The 14,866-nt window shown below is 38.2% G+C and overlaps 1 protein-coding gene across 2 annotated transcripts in view; it reads left to right on the top strand.

Moving 5' to 3' along the window:
• GABBR2 (gamma-aminobutyric acid type B receptor subunit 2) overlaps window positions 1–14,866 on the top strand; it is a 445,865-nt gene that overhangs the window by 29,892 nt on the left and 401,107 nt on the right. The window contains exon 2 of one of the 2 annotated variants that reach the window (XM_057423019.1): window positions 5,617–5,845. The exons of the other annotated variant lie outside the window; for it this stretch is intronic. The gene's annotated coding sequence lies outside the window, so the exon portion shown is untranslated. The remainder of the gene's footprint in view (window positions 1–5,616; window positions 5,846–14,866) is intronic. 2 annotated transcript variants of the gene reach the window in all.

The following is a 14,866-nucleotide window of genomic DNA, read 5'->3' as shown; positions in this document are numbered from 1 at the left end:
AATGACAGGAGTACAGCAGAGGGTTACCAAGTGGGTTGGAGCACTTGATGTAAAAACTTTAGGTTAACATTTCATTTCATAACTATATGTAAGGGAAGGCAAAACAGATTATATTTGGTGAGTCACTAGTATGAAGGTAAAGTGCAACTACTATATTGAGCTATCATCTCTTCATCTTGTGGGTGATTTGTACCACTCACACATCTGTGAAGGAGGCAACGCAGAAGGGCATGAGCAGCTCAGGAAGTTTATGGACAGCACTATTGATAACATCCTAACAACAAGAAGCAGCTCACAAGCTGATGAAGTAGGGGCTAGTGAAGTGGACAGCTAGGTGAACTGAAAGCTGTCTGAACAGGTAGGCTCAAAATGTAGCGATCAGCGGCACAAAGCCTAGCTGAAGATCATTCACTACCGGTGTACCCCACGCATCAATACTGGGTCCAGTATTGCTTAACCTCTCAATTAATGATCAGGATGATGGGGTAGACTGTACCCTCTTGTTTGTGGATGTGGATACAAAACTGGGATGATACAAAACTTTGTGGATGTGGATACAAAACTTTGTGGATGTGGATACAAAACTGGGAGAAACACCAAGTGGGTGTGCTAGAGAGATCTTGACAGGGTGGAAAAATGGACAGACAGGAACCTCATGTAGTTTAGGAAAGGGAAGTGCAAAGTCCTACCCCCAGAGAACAATAACATCATGACCCTGCTTTGAGTATGGGGGTTGGACTAGGTGATCCCCATATGTCCCTTTCAACCTCATCCATTTTGTGATTCTCTGATTGTCTAGCAAGATGAGGTAAGTTGAGCCTGATTGGGAAACACTGAAGAAATTTCAGGAATATCTGGGTGTATGAAGCATTGGCAGACTGATAATTTCCTGTTTTTTCCATGGTGAAAACTGCTGTGTAAGAGGTTCATATGAGGATACCTGAATTTGCTGTTCAATAGGAAACCTGAAAGATAATTTAAATTGCTAAGGATTGAATATTTCACTTAACCATGTTAAAGAGTCAAAGTTATGCATGTTACCCCACTCCCTTCCCATCTTAAAATTAGAAAAGTCTTATTAATGTGAAATAGTAACACTTAAAAAAAACCTGAACGCCTAACCAAATGGCAAGATAAGAGAGAAAAGTGCATAGGAAAGTGAATACAAGGAGGTACATTACATTCTTTTAATCCATATATTACTTGAATTCTGTAAGAATAGTAGAAATGAAAATGGATTGATGTTAATTAGTTAATGAGCAAACCTGCATTTTGCCAATATTAAAACCTGCATTTTGCCATAAATAATTTGCAAAAGCACAGTGAGATAAATGAGTTAATTGTTCACTACTCCTGCACTCAGTGTTGCAATATTTATCTGGCAGATAAACAAGTTCTTTTAATAACAGGTGGATGAAAAGCTCTCCCCAACAAAGCAAATAACCTGAGAAGAGTTCTGGGTTTCAGTGTGCCGTTAATTCCTCAGCCTGCTAGAGAAGTAGAGTATTTTTTGCCATTTTTAAAAGTCACTGAACACCTTAACATAACTGGAACTGGTCAGCGGTTGGGTTCATCTATTATATTAAACCTGACTCAAATGTCAATCTATATGTAAGCTTAACAGTGGTAGAATCACAGTTACTCATCATGAGGCTCCAAAAGGTTTTAAGGTAGAAGTTTTGAGTTAAATCAAGGAAAAAGAAATCCAAACCAAATCTGTATTATTTAAAACTAAGATATAAGAAAAAAAAAATAAATCAAACAAAAAAACCCCAAAAAACCGCTTCTGGTTATTATGGAAGAGTCTCTAGTTTGGAAGTTAGGATTCTCCAAATCTGAAGGAATGGCATTTCAGTGTAAAGGGAGATCATTATTACATATTTATTGTTTCTGGCAGTAATGGCAGTAGTACAAGTGGGAGTACTGGTAGTATGGTAGCAGCAGCAGCAGCAGTAGTATATTCTTACACAGCATGCAGTCCTGGGGAGAAGCAGTTGTCAAATTCCCCATCATCTTGAGCCATCAGACAACTACTGTTCAGTTCTTCTGTACAGGGAAGCCCAAAATACAGGGCATGTGTTGGTTGGCAAACAGGCACTCAGGTGAATACTCTCATGGGCTTTCTCGTAGAACACAGAAGTCTACAGTTATACAGTGCTCTGCATATGGCAATGGTGGTGTCATCATCTAGTATAATTAGAGGTGAGATCTGATACCCTTGTGGGGCACTGGAGGATGATAACCTAAACAATGGGTTTACGCAGGTCTGGTAAGAACTTGCATAGTCAGTGTTTGGAGAGTGAAACACGTGCATCAATGAGACACGAAACAAGCGCAAAACTGTGTGAAGGAAATCAAGCTGGTGTGACCAGAGCCTGAAAGCCTATAGGCGTATCCTGTCTGGAGAATGCCTGGTCCAAAACAGAGACTGTGTGAACAGTGGCTGCTTTGCTTGCTTATCAAAGGCTCCATAGATAACAGGTCTGGTAACTGACTTTTGTTGGAATCCTGTAGCTTCAAGTTGCTTTTGCAGTAGGACTTCCATAGTTATTGAAGTGACTTGAGTAGTTTAGAGAATACATTTTAAATCTTTCTGAAAGTCGGGAACAGGCAAACTTGGGGCCATAATCTATGGACATTTCTGCTGGAATCTAAAATAAAAATGCAACATACTCTTCCTATTTGACATCTGCACAGAAGTTCAGGACATGATCTGTAAATTTGTATTGATGTCTTTTCCTTGGTTTTAGCTGGGGGATGGAATTAAAATTTAATATGATCTTGATGAATTGGAGAAACAGTCTGGAAAATATAGGTACAATTCCACACAGATAAGTGCAGAGTTCCAGCTTTAGCAATAGACCAAGTCTGTAAGTCTTTGATGTGTGTAACTTAATTTGTCAGTTTTCCTCAGTTTTGGATAGGGTATTAAATATATCTTTGTTCATCACTGACAAGGAGACATATATTTTAACAAAAAGATATTTAGAGAGGCTTTGGAACCATCAGTTCTTTCTACACCAATTGTCTCATATTTACATTTGCTATAACACATCCCTAAATCTTAATTCATGTATTTTTTAAGATGTCTTACTTTAAATGCACCTAAGTCTTATGAGAAATTGTCATCTGGTAAGAATAAAGACAAATAATGACATTCACTTAAATCAAAAGTATGCTTGAGAAATGATCATATGAAGGACATACTTTTTTTTTCCTATGCTTCTCTACTTTATGGCTCATTTCTGCTGCTTTTTCTCAGTTCTTCAATGTTGTACACCTCATTCACTGAAGATCTGCATTTCTTCCTGTCTTACCATGCATGAATTCATGTATTAACATCTGGCAAATTCTGCCAGGTGTCACTGAAATAGCTTCTTAGCTTCAGTGCTGGAGATAGTATATCAGCTTCAGATACACAGATTGCTGTGATGTTCTGTCCTGCTGCTTCTATATTCTTTATGCGCAGGGTGCTCTGTAGAGGAGCTGCCAAAGGAAGGGAAATGCCAGAGGTACAAATCTTCTTGCTGCATAACACAGAACAAACAACCCCCCATTCCCTCTCCTTTTTGTCTTGTGAAACAGCTAGGAAGAAGATCAAAAATTGTGGAATAGACCTCTCAACGTGTGGAACTTAAAGTATTAAATAGAGTGGGGTTTTATTGTGATAAGAGTAGTGAAATATGGAAACCTCTTGAATCAGTTCATTTCTAAATCATTACAAAAAATCCACAGTAGGAGGCTATGCTTCTACCTATTCAGAGAGAGATCATCATTGCTGCACCTCCTTCTGTTCCTTTCACCTCTGACAGCAGCCCCCATGTTCTAACTCTGCTCCTATCTTGACATCCCTATTTTACACTGTATCTGTTCTCTAGTTCTTTCTTTCCTTCTAAACACCTTTTTTTCACACACAGTGCCATTTCACTTTGCCCTTGTAATTAGCCAAATGATTATCTATGAGGTTTTATATTCTGTACATAAAATTAATATCAGGAAATTAGCTTGCTGCTTACACAGCCCCAGTGCCCTGCAACAGCCTGCCGAATTAGTCACTTGGAATATTACCGTAAATATTGATTGCTGCGATATTCCTAAATGGAATACAAATTTATGTACTTTATCTTCTCATGACAATAGTAGTCTTAAATTATGCTTTTGAGCGTACTTTATTTTATCATAGTTTATTTTGGGTAAATGGCTTTCTCATATAAATAACATCATTGTTCCTCCAGCCAGCCTGGCTGTAGGGTGGAGTTGTAAATATTAGAAGACATGGCATCACTGAAATCAGAGGTTTTGCTGCAGTAGTGATCAGGTAGTGATCTCCCAGTTGAGGATATTCTGACAATACATTTTTATGCTTACCACTCAGGAAGATGGTTATTCAGTTCATTAATCATTTGATAAAAATTACATGCAACGTGCGGAGGTAGCCTATTCCGTATGTAACAGACTGCAAAATGTTACCTCTTTGCTGCTGACAGAGGATCCAGGTTAACATTTGGCATGAAAATGCCAAAGGAAGTGGCTGATCTTTAAATCAAAGGACACAGAAAATTTCTGGCAACAGAAGGCTGCTTTTGGATGATCGTGTATTAGAGTTAAAGCAGGGACTTACTTAAAAATTCACAGTCAGCCAAATAAGCAAATAAATATGACAGATGTCATGTTGAAATCAACTTCAGGCACTTGACTTAAATTTTATAAAATATGAGATGGAGGGAAAAAAGCAAAGTCATTGTGAAAGGCTTTCGCATGTCTTGGTGAAGAGAGGAAAATCGAGAGCAAGCATTATACTAACAGAAAGTAGAGTTAACATAGAGGGTTAACCCTAGGAGCTGCTGCACATTTTACACATCAGCAGTTGTGCAGGAATTCAGGCAAACAAAAGTGACATTACTGCTTTTGTGGTAAGTTTTCACATCCCTCAGATTTTTCTCAAGAAATTGAAATAGCATCGCTGCTGTTTAAAAAGTTGTGTGATCTTTGGTACAGTATAGTATAATAAAACATGTAGCCTAGCGTCTCTGCAGATCTGATTAAAAAAAAAAAGGCAACAATGGATACTTTGATGTATGCAGCATGGTGTCAGGAATGACATGAAATATAGACAACCTTAGACTTGGCAACCTCCATTTCAGTATTCTTGGCAGATACGGTAGACAATATGCTCCCTGCTTGTATTTTTTCAAGCTCCTTGATTTGTGTATATTTAATTGCACACTATCAGAAGGTTATCGAACCTAATGTTGTACTTATTTTTCTCTTTCCTTTGGAGTGATGAATCGGGGATGGAGGAATGGGAAAGCAAATGAATTGGTCCTTCTGCAATCTGAAAGAATGTTGTCTAGTATCCATTTGTACCCTGTGAGGAGAAAACATTCCCTCACCATACAGAATCTGATCTCCACAGTCTATTGAGCTGATGGATCCATCAAATAGTTTTTCTTTATTTATTGGGAAAGATGATAAATATTTCTGATTTAAGTCTGTACTCTATATGTTGATTCTGATATGCCTAGAATAGGTGTTGTCCATGCAATACATTAGCACAAAGCAGACAACATAGCTTGTCAATCACACTGATATGCATGTTAATCACTACTTTCCTAGATTCCTTGTCATCCACAAGAAATGCCTTGATGGCATTGGAACCAGCGGCATCAACACCAGTACAACATCCAACTCAACATGCTGTCAAAAACCCTTCTCATCTTCCTGCAGCTCTTGCTCCAAACACTCCTTCCCCTTCCCCCCACACAACAAGATCCTGATGTGAGATCACAGGACAAGACCAGGCATCCACGCATCAGGTCAAGAGGAGATGTAGGAGAGGCATCAGGTATGAACAACCCTCATGTGATAAACCCCCCTTTTTCTAATTGACATTTTTGTGTGCCACGTTCATCACAGATGGATTAGCTGCCATGACTGAGCAGACTCAAAGTCTACCTGAACTGTGCCTGTGAGCTGGTTGGCTCCACCAGGAAAGCGACTCCAGGCTACAGATCTTGCACTTCATTTCTCCAAACGGAAGCCAATTGCAGCAGTTAATGTGATGGTACTGAGGGTGTGTCCCTGTCTCCCTGGCATGGAAATGAATGGAGACTGTATTGCTACTAGAGACTGATGTGTCACAGTGGGGCACAAGGCGCAGTTGCCTTCTGTTCTACATCACGCTTGCTTTAAAGGCCCTCATAATCATGTGCTCTACAGGACTCTCTCACTTCTGTTGACTGCTACATTTCCTCACCTTCTTTTTTCTCCAAAATAAGCCTTCAAGTCCATCTGTAGGCTGGTTGAAAGAACATCAGCTTCATCCTCTGGGAAAAAAAAAAAATCCAGGAGGTGCCACTTGAATTTTTTTCCGTATTTAATCAGATATAGTAATGCAACAGCATTAACTCCGTGAAGCATAATTTAATAATAACTTACATTCTGTAGTGCGTTTGATCCAGCTGTCTGAAAACACTTTAAAATATTAATACATTAAATTTAACACTGTCCCTCTTGTGAAGTAGGTAGGTATTATAGCCTTAATTTTACAGATGAGAAGACATGGGTGCAAAGAATTTAAATGCCTTGCTCAAGGTCAAACGAGAGATTCCTGCTAGAACTAAGAAAATGAGAAGAAGGAGGAACAATGTGCTTCTATTAGCACTGCAGCAATCTATCCTGCTGCTAGCTTTTAATGGAACAAAATGTGTGCATCATTGAAATCTACATACATTAACAATTTATTTATCTTCATAGGTGTAACAAGACAGTAGTGTATATGACTTCATAATCAATAACATAATTATAAATTGAGAGAGTGCATCAGAGTGAGGAGTAGACCAAAAATGACATTTTGACCAGCAAGTTTGTTCTTCTTTTTTAAGTTTTGCACTCTAATCATCTATAGCATTACTATTTTTTCTTGTTTCTTTCATAAAATTGTTGGTTTTGAGAAATAAAGGCACTAAATAAGTAAATGTGCAACCATTGCAGTGGCTGACACAGGTTAATATGAGTCTGGACTGCTGTTTCTGGAGATGAACACGAAACCCGTTCCTTGGAATTCCTGCAGTGGTGTTAAAAGAAAAATGAACTATAGGGAGGTAGGAAGTTGAGATTAAAACTTGATTATGGAAGGCTGTCCTGACTTTGGGGGTTTGCCATAAGAAAGAAGAAGGTCTGGAGCACCGTTAGGGGCTGCTTTGCAAGAACAGGGACCTCTGAGACCTGCCTGTGTAGGGCTGGAAGTGTTAGCCAGAATAGAGGATGCAAAAATCAATTTTTAGTTCAGGACTTTCCAGGGTAAGTTTCTGATCAAGAATACCAGTCAAGGAAAAGCCATGCCACGGGTCTTATAATTTGAAAGAGCCTGAAGTAGGGTTTCCCCATAGTATTCAGAAGTAGTGCTGATGGGTGTGTGTAGAGACGTTACTTGTAGGTTGCAGAAGAAGGCTGATAACAACAGCATCAGAGGAAGTGGGCTGAGAAGTGACCTGCCAAAGTATCCAAGTCACAGCAGAGGCAGGTTGTCATACAGCAGGAAGCCAGTACGTGGACAAAAAAATGATGACGCCAGTCTCAGGATAGTAGGTAATAAAAGATCCTTGCTTCTCTGTTGTCTATTTCTAACCCTACAGTATCCCTTAGGTCTGCCTCTTGCAGTGCATTGGGATGGTACCTTTCTGACTATGGCCGCTTGGGCAGATACAAGGATGGCTTTCCGGCCACTTTACTCTGTAAGCCTGAGCACTTTTCTTCAGAAGAGCAGGTCAAGTCTTCATGCAAAGCAGGTCATAAATAAAGTTTATTTAAAAATAATGAGGACTGAAAATAAAAACCAAAATATTTTAGTAAGTTTTAGGTTTATGTGTGAGAAAGTTACGGTAAAAAAATGGCTTATATGATCCACAGAGCTGAAGTCAGTTTTTGATTTCTTTAGTGCTATATTGTCCCCAGTGCATAGGATAGAGTGTGCATGTGTAATCTAACTTCTGTTCTCCCTGGAGCCAAACAAGTGAAATTCTCCTAAAGAGATTGTCTTGGTGGCCCTGGAAAATCACTTTCTTCAGTTGTTTCATCTCGTTACATGGATGAATATATCCCAGAAGCACTGGGAAATTTCTGATTTTCCTCCCTCCTTTTCCTGTAATCCGTTGCCACCAGTCACTTCCATAAGAGCATATTGGCTTGTTGTCAATTTGCCCAGCTTAATCTATGTAAATACATATAAATGCTTTTAACTCTACTCTCTTTCCTTTCCACTTAGTTTCATCTGACAGTCTTTGCATTTATTCTGATTTGCGTTGCATGCAGCTCTGTTCCCAAGTTTTGACTAGATAGGAAGGTTTATCCTGTACATCTCTGCTGCTACTTGATACTTGCAAATTCCGTATGTCTTTGAAGCAGTGACTCTTGCATTCATTTGTCCCTGTAGAGAGGTTTCAGATCTCTTTAGGAAACATGAGCAAAACCCTTTGTCAAACAAAAGTCCTGCTAGGTTGATTTTCCCTTGTTCTCTGTGGAGGAGAGGACCATAACAACATAATACTCCAATAAGAAGATACAGTCTGACTGCATACACAGCAATCACAGCAATCACAGTTCTTACTTCCTAGCTGGAAGGAGTGAACTCCCAGCTCCTCAAGCCAAAAGGCAAAGGCTGTGTTTCTGTCCAGAAAAGTCCAAGCAGTGGGATAGCAGAGGTGGAGGAGCTGGAGAGGAGTAATAATCCCAAGTCAGGACCTCAGTTAAGTTTCTAGTTATTGTTCACTCTTTTTTCTGTGTATTTTTTTTCATACCTATTCCCATTTGTTAGTCTATCATATGGTGCTCCACCAATGTCATTTGCCCACAGTCACATGGACATCTCACTGTTCCTAGTCATGTAAAAACCCCTCAGGCTAGGTCCAACTTCCCTAAATCTTCCTTCCTTCTCAGCCCCAAATCCCTGGTAGAGCAGGAGGAATGAGAGGCCTTCCTTCTGTCTTCATGTAGCTAACAAATACTCTGTCCTAAAATAACCTTATTCCAGGAGTTGCTTTGTATTGGTTCTCCTGAACAGTACTTCACAGTGTCTTGGACTTAGGGTAGCATGTGCCCTTGTGGTACTATTGATGAATGGATAGTAAGAAACTCTAGTTAAAATGAAGCAAAACAAAAACCTCCTCAAACCAGCAAGAAAGAACAAAGAAGTCACCTATGCCTTGCCTCTTGCCTCATTGAAAGAGACAACTATTTGCTTCCTGCTGGAGGTTTATGTTTAATGTAGACAGATGTGTGACTGATTTGTATGCTGTGCTAGTTGATGATGGAGGAACTGAAGCCCCAAGCCCAAGGTAGTATTTTCATGTGTGTGAAATAGAATTTTTGTTTGTGTGAAAGGTTTTTATAATCTGATCTGCATAGATTGGCTTAATTTGTATCGATTTTTATAAAAAAGTTTGTTCAACAAAGGACATTTCCTCAGCAACTAGCTTTAAGTCCTACATCTGCGTAGAAATGGCCTTTATCTTGGAAAGTTACAGAAAATAATATCTGAATAAAAAACGAGAGGGTTGCCAGAGAGCTGCTTAGACATTCCAAGTGTTTCTTTACCCTTAAGACTAAAGAAAGGGGCAGAGACTAGATACGGCAGCCAGAGATTTATGCAGAGGCATTTGCTACGTTGCCCTCATGAACTTTTTTTGTCATTTATAATGCACTTAATGGTGTATTATCTTCTCACCAATACATTGATCTGTCAGAAGATAATAATAGTATGGTATGTACACCGTATATAGTGTACTGTATTGTAGCATTTACTATAAAATGAAGTTATAGCAGTATAAAGTAATAGTGAGAGACTTCAGACCTTCAAGCACCTTTAAGGAAGTAGTTTAGAGTATTTTTTACTTTCTTGCTGTACGTGTGAGCTAATACAGAAAGATGGCTCAAAGGTGGCTGTTGTTCTATTTTTGACCAGAACTAGGTTTCCTTTTGTATGCAGTTAGAATTCTGTATTTTGGAGCATGTATGGTCTATAAAATGTTGTAATTTTAAAGTCAGGTATTACAGAGGCAAAATAGAAATTTATTTATGAGGTAGGGGAACGTCTAATTTCTCAGTCACTCAGGGATGAGCTCATGATGGAAAGACAAAGGAAGAACATGGGTAATCCATTGGTTATCAGAAAGGATGTATTGTCCAGACCAAAAACTCAGGAAAACAGAAGGCAAGCCTGACAGTACCAGCAGCCTCCAAAACAATCTACATCATTGTACCTTCTTACAAATGAAAATCTTTCCAGGAACACTTTGTTCTGTGGAACAGAACCTCTGGGGACAGTAGGGTTCTCCTTTGCAGTTTCCTTTGTGCAGCTTTCTCCAGGTCTGTTTTGTAGGCTAAACCTGGATCTTCTGACATCAGAAGTACAACCTCTCTGTGTTGCTAGAAGATCAATTACATCAGCAGGTCACAGTGGTAGGCTCTTGCCTGTTCATCTGTCAGCAACAGAAAACTTGTCCGTTATCTTTCTATTTTAGGAATGTCCATTATGTCTTTTTAGAGAATGCATGTTTTGATCTTGATCTGAGAATATTTTCTGAGTAGTTCAGTGTGATTCTAAAACTGAAGTCTTTTTAGTCAAGCTCTTTGCCAAAGGGAAACCTTTTTGTCAGTTGTTTTCTGCTCTTTTGGGAGCAATTTCAGTGGAAGCAAGGTGTACCGTGGGCAGAAGTTGTCCTTTCCACAGGCTTCACATCAGTCATTGTTTGCTGGCTGCTGGCTGGATTGCAGAGATCCAAGTCCAGACATGCAGATGATGTGGACATAGAGCTGGTTTTCAACATTTTTCTCATCCTGCTATTTTGGTGTAATTCAACGCTAATTTCAGCAAATGTATAAGAAAGATAAATTCCTTTACAATGTGGAAATTATAATAAAAGTTAGATCAAAGGTTTTGGCAGAAGATGGAAGAGTGGTTTTGGCAGACATTGTAGCATAATGACACCTCAGAGATTCATTGTCCTATGCTCTGTTCTCAAGGAATATGTTATTTATCAACAATAGCAATTTTTTGTGTTTTTTTTTTTTTAATTGACCATTATTAATAATTTCATTATATGTTACCAGATCCTGGTATAATTTTGTATTTGCACAGGCTTAACGATCCATGTATGCTTTTGCTTTCAAGATGGATGATTTAAAATACCAAGTTTAGTGGTTTTGCTCAGGCAGTAAGAAATGCAAAATGACATGTAATGTTTGACAATTAAGGGAACACTGTCACAAAATTAAACGGCAATAATTTCAAATGCAATAGGAAATTTGATCCAAAATATTCTCCTCTTCTTGCAGAAAGACTGATGATCCTGGGTAGGAAACCATGTAAAAAGTATTTTTGCATGACAGAATTTGTTCCACATAACAATATTTTACTTTTCCCCTGACAAGTTCTTTGAAGATGCCTATTTTAATGACTGTTGAAAATCTATTGAAGATCTGGAAGATAATCAGCATTAACAAACTTGCCTCCTCTGTACTTTTGTAGGATTGTCAAATGCAATCTTAATTTGCCACAGGCATTGTATGTTTATTAGAAGTGACATTTTCCCATTTTCCTCCAAGCAGATGGCTCACATGTGCAGAAAAAACTATGTGAGAGAACAAAGACTGTCTGTGATGCCTTAACACTCCTCAGTACCAATATTTCTGAATTTTTGTCAAGTGAAGACCTGAAACGAAGTCTTCCTATTCTACCTGTGTGCCAAAAGCTAAAGCAACATGAACTGCCTGCATAATTCCTTGGTAGCTTATTTTCAGATCGAGCACTTCATCTGTGTGTGTATGTGTAGGCATATACATGTATGTACATACACATTCTTACTCTCACATGCTTGACGGTATTCAAAATCCACATTTGCTAACCAGAGAATGGGCTAAATCTCTATTATAGCCTATTTCTGTCTTTTATTATTAAGATCAGATGTAATGTGTATATTAAGCTTGATCATTTTATCCTGGACATTTGCTTTACAAATTTAATTTAACACAGATAGGCTTTTTTGAGCTACGCTACGTAAAGTCTTATGCACGCACAAGAGGAATTAGTGAGATTAATGTCTGTGAGCACTCTGCAGGGGATGCAACACACAGTAATAATTTGGGTCACAACGCCTTATAAAGTCAATGGCATTAAGAATTTTTAGCATAAATTTAAGGTGATGCATCATTCAAAAAAGTAAAGCTTTTTGGACCCTAGACCCAGTAAGTATCACCAGCAGATCATAAAAGTTTAATTCACACCTCCTTCTGGAAAATCCACTCATCTTTCTGGGAAGAGTTTGCCAAAAGTGCGTATAGCCAGATTAGTCTCTTACATGGATGACTAAGTGTAAACAAGGGACTTAATGCTAGCCTGTAGGTCATACATCAGAGCTAAGAAGTTCAAATACAAGACCTTAATTTCTTTGCCTCTTTCATAACTAATCTAATGTTGTACGCACACCAGGTGTGTGTGTCTAAGGGATATTAGCAGTATTGAACATTATTTTTTTCTTTGGATATCTTCAAGCAAATAACAACAAAATTGATAAGAAATGTTAATTTCTGGTAAAAACATGACTAGAGCATACGCTTTTTGCAGAATCAAGAACTTGCTCGTTTAGTTTTCATACATTCATTTGGAATGCTTTATTTGCTTCAAAAGGATTAATCTTAATAGCTTTAAAAATGAAAGTCTAAAACTAGCAGGAATTGTTGGCTTAGGACCTACAACAGGGAATTAGTGGCTTCCCACTCACCACTAATGAGTGGATTTTTTTTTTAAGCTCTGTTTATTTATAAGCACTGATGAATACAAATTCTTTTTAAACAAGTTATTTTAGGGAACCTACTCTGCTTGAATTAAAAAAATATTCAACAGCCATATCAACAAAATGCTTCTTGCCCAAATGGCAACATAACTTCATCTCACATTAAAAATGCAGCCTGCTTAAAGAAAAAATATCTACATTTTTAGTAACTTCTGAATAGGTACCTCCAAAATAAATCTTTTCTTATCCTCAGGTACTTTTTTGGGGGCAGCCTAAGGTACAAGTACATACTATCATGCACTGTCATTCTGTGTACAATATACTACATAAACATTCCAGAAAGTTAATATTTAAGGTGATCTGTAAAGGTATTTGCTGAGATTGAAGACTGCATGCCTTAAGAACATTAGGGAGAAAAAAATATTCAGCTTTTGGGATAGCGTAAGTGTTCCCTGTAAAAGCTTCCTTTAAAACACCAGTGTTATTCCTTCTACATGCTGTCAAAAAGAAATCTGAACAGAATAAAACCAGACTAATAGTGGAGTGTATTTCAATATACAAGAACAGAAGTGAATGTTTTTGTCCTTTGGGAACTGACCAGTAACACTCTTGCTGTAGGTTTTTCTTGCAGATTTCCAGTTTTGAATCCACAATGTGTAGGAGACAACTAGTTAGGCAGACTTAAGATCTTTTCTTTTTTTGTTCTTCCTCAACCTCAGGTTTTATTTTAAAATTTCATTTTTCAACATTGTGATGAAATTTTCTTTTTCCTATAATGTTTCAATCTTCTTGACTTCATGCTTCATGTTTTTTCCATCTTCAGTTTCTGCTTTTCTAATTTTCAGCCATGATGTTCTTTTCCACTATTCATGGAGACTTAGACTGCCTGTGCAAGTTTCAGGTGAACTCAGTTACCCTGAACAACCCCCAAAGACCCAGCCTCTTTTCTTGTTGCTTTTGCAGGCATGCTTTTTTGTTAGTCTGGGATTCTTAAATAAGGGCTTCCCTGAATCTTTCTTTACATACCTAGCAGTCCTAAAAACCAAATTACTTTTCACCAGGAAGTGGAACTACACGGCTCTGGCCATCTGCTGCTGCTTAGCAGGGGAGTTGTTGTGGTCTTGGAACAGCGTGCCAGAAAGGTCAACTAGTTTCAGTTGCTCAGATTACTCCATTGACAGGTTGACCTGTAATTGTAACATATTAAAAGTCAGTTACAGTGGGTAATGATTTGCTTCATTATCTTTAAGATGGAGGTGGGATAATTTACTGCATTCCTGTTCTGTACTAGCATTGCCCCTCAGATTAATTTGGGGCGAAAAATTACACTGTGATAAAATGTGGCATTAAGTAGATACAGGTGCTCCAGTTCCTGCATCATGCAAGTGGATATCTCATTCTGTGTTTCTGAAGAGATATACACTATAAAAATGTTTTCCCATTGGTGTTTTTGCTAAAATATGTATACATCTTCTGCATACACAGAGGAGCTGATTGTTGTTTGTCACTGACAAAGCTGTATCTCGTGGAGATAAGGCTCCAGATCATTATGGAAGATATATAGCATAATTATATATATAAAACATGTTAGTTATGTATTATGTGTTTACTATATGGACATTTAAAAAAATAGCGCATACTACCAGAAAGTATTGAAAGGTGTTGCTGCCTGACCGGAAGACGATGCCGAGCGTGTCATTGAAATAATTTTGGTTAAAATTGCAGTGTTTGAAAAATAAATCTATAGAAATGTATGGAAAAGGAACCACTTACATGCAACATGCAATTGTGTGAATATCTGCAAATGTAGCACAATTTTTTTTCCTTGTTTGTCCCTTGGCAGTTTCCAGCTGAACAGCTATGCATCAGACTCCATCATTATGTCTGGCAGCTGCAGTGCAACATGGTTTTAGAACTCTCTGTGATTTCAGCAGTGAAGCACAGCAAGCACTTTATTAGCCAAATAAAAGTAAAAAAGTCCCGAAACTTGAACTATTTTCTGTATCTATGGTAATGGTGCGCAATAAGGCAGGAAGCCTTCATTTACATCGCTGTTACTGACAGCTCGCAACAAC

This window comes from Pezoporus wallicus, unplaced genomic scaffold (genome assembly GCF_028554395.1).
Source record: "Pezoporus wallicus isolate ANWC-B61680 ecotype Strahan unplaced genomic scaffold, APGP_CSIRO_Pwel_v1 contig_749, whole genome shotgun sequence".
NCBI classification, from domain to species: Eukaryota; Metazoa; Chordata; class Aves; order Psittaciformes; family Psittacidae; genus Pezoporus; species Pezoporus wallicus.
The sequence above is the reverse complement of the archived record's forward strand: the minus strand, read 5'-3'. Positions and strand labels throughout refer to the sequence as shown.